The following is a 6,150-nucleotide window of genomic DNA, read 5'->3' as shown; positions in this document are numbered from 1 at the left end:
TTGCGCTTCACGCGATCTCCGCCAGAGCCGGGGCAGCGGCTGCGCCCGCCTCCCGGTGACGTCACCGCGCCGCGCGCCAATCCCCTCAGCGCCCCTCGGCCCAGAAGGAAATGACGTCACCGTATCCCTCCGCCGGCCAGGTCCCCGTTTTGTATCTGTGTGTATGTATGTGTGTGTGTGTGTGTGTGTGTGTGTGTGTGTGTGTGTGTGTGTGCGCGCGCGCGCGCGCGCGTGTGTGGCTGCGGCGCCGCGCGCGTGTATCAGCCCGCCGGGCGCGCTTTTTTTTTTCCCCCTCTCCTGTGACTGGGGGGGGGAGGGGGGCGCAGCCACACGCCAAGCACGGAGCCGCCCCCCGCGAGGGCGGACAGCGGGCGCGCAGAAACAGAGACCGTCCCTCCTCCTCCTCCTCCTCCTCCTCCTCCTCCTCCTCCTCCTCCTCCTCGGGCGCCCGGGGGCCCATGCCACCTGCCCTCCGCTGCCGCCCGCCTCGCCCGGGGAGCGGCGGAGCCCTGTGAGAGCCGGCCAGGCCCTGTGAGGCGGGAGCGCGCGGCGGCGGCGAGGAAGGTGAGGTGGCGCGAGCCCGTTATGCGGGGAGCGGCGGGGGGGTACGGGGGGGGGGGGGGGGTTGGCGGCCGTTGGAACCGATTCGAGCCGCCCGGGCCTGGAAGGGAGGCGGGGGGGCGACCGGGCCGGAGCGCGCCGTACACAAAGCGGCGGCGGGAGGAGGAGGAGGGAGGGCTCGGGGCGGCCGCGGCGGGGGACGGGGAGGAGCCGCGGCCGCGGCGGAATGCTGCTCGCTGCCCGGCCGGGCGCCGCGGGAGGCGGAGGGATCCGCGCACGCCCCCGCCGCGGGGGGGGTGAGGAGACACCGGCAGCTGCCTCCGCCGCCCCCCCCCCCCCCCCCCCCCCCCGCGCCGGGCCCCCCCGCAGAGCAGCCGGCGCCGAGCGCGGCCTCCCCCGGCGCTGGCGGGGCCGCTGTCCCCGGGGAGGGGGCGGCCGCGTCCTCGCCGCCCTGCCTCCCCCCCCGCGCCTGTTCCTGGGGCTGCTGCTGGGTGGGCGGCCATGTTGGGCACGGGGATTATTTTTCTCTCTCTTTCTTATCCGCCACAATGCGCCGAGTGTGGGTTCTGCTTTGCCTCTCCGCAGAACCGGCCCTGTCGCCCCTGCCTGGGGGGAGCCCGCCCGCCCCTCCGCAGGGCCAGGGCCCCGTGGCCTGCGTCTGCTTCCCCGAGGGGTTCCCCGGGGAGCGAGGGTGTCTCGGCCCCCCCCCACGGCCCTGGCCTGGGGTCCCGCTGGGGTGGGCAGCGGGCTCTCGCACGCAGCGCCGGGCTCCGAGCGCAGCTCAGCAGGTGGAGGGGGGGAGCTGCTCCTTTCGTTGCTTCCCCCGAGCCCGCAGGCCCGCTCCCGGTGCTTCCCTGCCTGCCCCGGCCCCTGACGCTGACCACATCGCCTGGGTCGCTCGCTGCCCTTGGCCAGCGCCTTCTCCGCACTACGCGGCGTGCCCCGATGTACCCCCTCCATCGCTGGGTCAGGAGTTCAGTGCAGTGGGCTCTGGAGAAGGACTGGGCTCACCGAAAGGCTTCCGCAGGATACCCCATGGCTGGTGCTTCTGGCTGCAGGTATTAAAAACTAGATGCTTGGCGTCACCAAGACGTTTGCACAGCCCTCGCTGTGGGCCTGCTCTTCTGAGTACCTGGGGAGCCCAGGCTGCTGCATTGAGGCATCCTTGGGCCCTACTGCTTCCCCTCGGCTGGGATGCGGCATGAAGCGTGTGTGGAGATGGAGGAGAGGCATGAAGTCTGCTGCCCAACACCCTTGCAGAAAGCACGCAACACATGACAACACACACAGCTTTATTTTTATGAGCTTGGCAGCAGTTGCAGCTGTCAGCAAGACATACCAAATGGGGCAGGAGTGAGGGATCGGAAGTGGGGGCAGAGGATAGGGGGGATCTGTTGCTTGTTTTAGGAAACACTTTGCAAGGATACACGAATTATGCATCTTCCCTACGCTGGTTCTCTGTGTACACTGTCTCATAGCTTCAGCTTGCTGCACTTGTTAATTTTTATCCTTGAACATGAAGCCAAGCTTGCTGTGTGCGCATCTTTATTTCAGTCATATAATTATTGGCGTCCACAGGGCTGTCCTGTGGGGCTGCCCGCCCAGAGAGCTTGCCTTCCTTTGCCACCATAAGCTCTGTCTGGGTGCAGGGCTCTGCAGATGTTACTTACGGTTGGTCTTGTGTTTGTGAATGCATACGGTTACGTTGTTTGTGTGCACCATCCCCAGCTGCTTAGATACTGTCAGAGAACCTCCAACTGTCTTTGCACGAGTAGACCTGCATCCACGTTGACGTGAGTGCTCCGTGCTGTCTCCCCACAAGAGAGCCCGTTGCAGAAACATAGCTACAGACACACTCTTGGCCTCTAGAAGCTTCAAGGTAGTCCCGTGCTCAGAGAACGTGCCAAAAGCGTTACGCCAGTCTGTAGAGACAAAGAATCAGAAAGCAGTTTGTTTTCATCCCTCTGCAGTTCAAACTTTAAGGTAGATAAAGATCATTATAGTTGAGTGTGTAATAATACATTTTAATTAGTAGGCATCACACACTTCAAAGCCTTTAATAAAACATATAGGACTGTAAATGATAGCATTCATAGGAAATGTAATGTGCCTTTTGAATTTATTTCAGTACCCGGCAAAGTCAAGTCGACCACATCAGTCAACAAAAAGTAAATTTGCCTTGGCCTGAAGGATGTAACTGTTGAACTCTGGCATTCAACGTGTGCAGTGCCTTTCACCTCCCCTCTTTTCGGAGGTGTTGCTCATGATGAATAGCCATATAAACAGTAATGAAAACATCATCCGATATGTATTTTCATCACTTAGATTATATCAGTTGTAGGCTGTGCCAGTTAGTCATTAAAAGCCACTGAAGAGCATTATCTTCTTTTCAGGGCAGGGATTGCAGCATGTCTTGACAGCAGAAACCTTTATCGCAGGATTCATTTGCATTTAATGTAACCTCGCTGGGCTTCTAGGTTCTTACAAAGTGAAGATGCGTTCCTTGCCGTTAAGTACACATTATCGAAAGTAAGTGACAAAATAAGTAGCAAGACAGCAATTTTGTTGAGGCTGCATGTTCGCTTGGGGAAGACGTAATGGCGAGAAGAAGTGTCCATTCAGAAGGAGAACTTGGGCAAGAAAAGTTGATGTGTGCGTTCATTTCTGTCCTAAAGTGTGCGTTGAATCATCTCCCCAAGCTTGTTTTTAGGTCCCTTAAAGAAGACCCTCAATCTTAGATTTTCTTTTCTGGACTGTCAGGAGGGGAGGAGGTTGTTTTACAGGTGGGGGAGAGGATTGGGCGATAGATAGCATTATAACCATGCTGCAATTAAATCCTTGATAGCAAATCTAGACAGGCATAAAAAGTGAGAAGCCTTTGGCAAGAAGGATGAAGAAAGTTTGTATACACCTGGTGCTAGCAGCGTAATCTTCGGGGATGTAGTTTGTGCAGAGCCTACCTCTGCCTTTCGCTGCGGGGCAGGACGGCCGCGTTCCCTCGTTGCGGTGGTGTTGGTAGGACGTGCTTTGCCCTGGGTGGATTTCTTCCTTCGCCATCAGCCTGACAGCCGGCCCGCAGTGCCTCCTCCCTGGGAGCTGCAGCAGAGGTGCCCCGTGCAGATACATTGCAGGGACTTACTCTTTGTCCTGGGGCTTCTTGGTGCTGGCTCTGTCCCAAACTGTTGTGCAGCCGGGAGTAGCATCGGTCAACAAGGTGGAAGCTCTGTGCGAGAACTTGAGAACTAAAATGTGTTAGCTGCAGACTTGAGGAAGATGCAAGGCCCATCTTTAGAGTTCAGAAACGATTTCCTGGTCATTTCCTCCACTTCCATTCAGTCCTTCATCACTAATAGTCAACTGTGAGCGTGGGTTTCCCATGGGAGTCAGTTGGGACTTTTTTCTTTAAAAAAGAAAAAAAAAATACTAGCATGGTAACGCTGTGTGCTAATACTTGGATTGAAGATGCGGGTTCTCTTTTCAAAATGTGAATAAAGCTTTAGATTAGGTTTCTTGAAGGCTTGGTGATATCTTTTACGGTTAGGATATCTGTTATTAAAATAACTTAACTTGCTCCCCATTTTGTGATGGCCAGAGTGTAAACGCATTTGCATCTGGCGTTCGTTCCTGGCCGGAGAAAGGCAATACAAGCAGGTCAAGGGGAGTGAGAGGTGGGAGCAGAGGTTCCCGGGCCCTTCACTGCTCGGTCAGAGCTTCCCGCATTTGATCCGCGGGAGGCTGAGGAGTTCTTCCGTGGTTTTCCGTCGGTGAAGTACGTGGCTGTAGTCACACGTGTGTAGGTAGCACGTTGGAGGGAGGACGGATGCAGTTCTGGCTACTAGCCGTTGGCCCTCCTCTTTGTTCAGTCTTCCAGGAACATTCAGCTTTTTGCTTTTACCAAGTCACCTGTGTCATGGAGTATGTATTTATTTCTGACCTGCTAGTGTGCCCTTGAGACTGATTGTGTTGCAGATGATTTCACCCAGTAGGCAGAAATTGGGCCACCAGCGGTGCCCTGACAAGTACTGATTTATTTATACTTTTTTTTTAATTAAAAGCCTTCGAAAGTGGAGCTTATATAGCAAGAGTAGCGCATCCCATCATCTGAATTTTGAAGAACACTGTGAACAAGTCATTAATTTGAAGTCCTTTATAAAAAGAAGAGTGTGTGTGTATGTACAGCATATGTATGTCATAACTTGTTTGCTTTGTGTCAAATAATATCAAGCTGTGAATGAAACTGTAAATATATAACCACACATCTTTTAGAGATCACTTCAGCGAGCCACAGCTGCCTTGTTCTGCAGCTGTGGTGGAAAACCTGCTCTCCACAGGTGCTTCAGATGATCGAAAACACTCGGGGCCTGATTCTCTCAGCCTGCGTCAGGAAGCCAGTGAATCTGCGGAGTTCAAACTTGCGTTGTGGTAGCCGAGTCCTTTGTTTGCCGCCTCATTTGGGTGGAGAGACTGGGCCGAGTGTTTATTTTGTGTATTGAGATGGGTTTGAAGACTGGAAGTGCCAGCGATCTTTTAAAGCAGAGTCCAATGTTTTGTCCTTTCTGCCCGCTCAGTCAGTTTCACTGGAGAACATCGTGCCCGTCTGTGGGGATTGTATCGGATATCTGGCCGCTAGAAAGCGGCTCGTTGGTAAAGGAGTGGAATGGCCTCTTCAGAATCCGAATTTTGGTTGAAATTACAAGGGAGAATTTCCTCCCCCCCCCCTGCAGTGAGGCATAGGAGAGAAGAAAAGGCATTCTCTCGTGACAGGGTGATCTGTCTAGTTGTGTGCAAAGAAGGCATCTTTATGTTTGGACTTCCCCTGGTAATGGTGATCGCCTTGATCAGAGAATGCAATCAGGTGGATGGCCTTTTAGTACAAGAGTTTAATGGCTGTTGGCTTTTTTCCCCTGTATGGCAACAATGAGTATGAACCACATCAGCTGACAAAAAATAAAGGGTCTGTAGCTTGCGGTCGTGCCCGTTGTTTGTGTAAGGCTAATATATTCCCCTGAAGCTCTTCTCCCATTTTCCAGCTATAGGGGGAAGAAAATACCTTTCAGTCTGAAGGGCTTTATTTCTTGCAGTGTGTCTAGAACACTTTGTAATTTTTTTGTTATTTTTTTGGCATCCATATTTTTCAACCAAGCATCTGCCAACTATGTGCTGAAAAGCTAAATGTAGAGTATTTATCACTGGGATTAATCATTTTATTGAGCAAAGGCTTCTTACATACAAAAATATTCAAGATCAAAGCTTTGAAAAACAAAGCTGTTACATTATAGAAGAGAGGAGACATTTTCTTAGCTCAGTTGATACGAACAGATGAAATACTATGCGCATAATGTAAGTTCGTGTCAAAAGAAGCTTGTAACTACAGTCTCTTTAGCATTTTGTCTTTGCATCTTGTGAATAGTGATGAGGTGCTCAAGAATACATTTTTTACAATGTGTGCAAAGACTTCCTCGGCAGTTCTAACCTTCCTGGGTAGACATATGCGCATGCTTTAATTAATAGAGCAGGTTATTTATCCTGGCTATTTATAGACTGCCCATCACTGTAGCGCGAAGGCGCTGCTACTTGCCTGGCGTGGAG

The 6,150-nt window shown here is 53.1% G+C and overlaps 1 protein-coding gene across 3 annotated transcripts in view; it reads left to right on the top strand.

The window, feature by feature from the left end:
* Positions 1-216: 216 nt before the first annotated feature.
* Positions 217-6,150, top strand: part of POGZ (pogo transposable element derived with ZNF domain) — a 45,097-nt gene continuing 39,163 nt past the window's right edge. Inside the window, exon 1 of one of the 3 annotated variants that reach the window (XM_075445377.1) lies at positions 217-564. The gene's annotated coding sequence lies outside the window, so the exon portion shown is untranslated. The remainder of the gene's footprint in view (positions 565-6,150) is intronic. The other 2 variants (XM_075445376.1, XM_075445379.1) reach the window with 2 other exon arrangements.

The sequence above is a fragment of the Opisthocomus hoazin genome, chromosome 30 (assembly GCF_030867145.1).
Source record: "Opisthocomus hoazin isolate bOpiHoa1 chromosome 30, bOpiHoa1.hap1, whole genome shotgun sequence".
Lineage (NCBI taxonomy): Eukaryota > Metazoa > Chordata > Aves > Opisthocomiformes > Opisthocomidae > Opisthocomus > Opisthocomus hoazin.
This window is presented reverse-complemented; position numbering and strand designations above follow the sequence as displayed.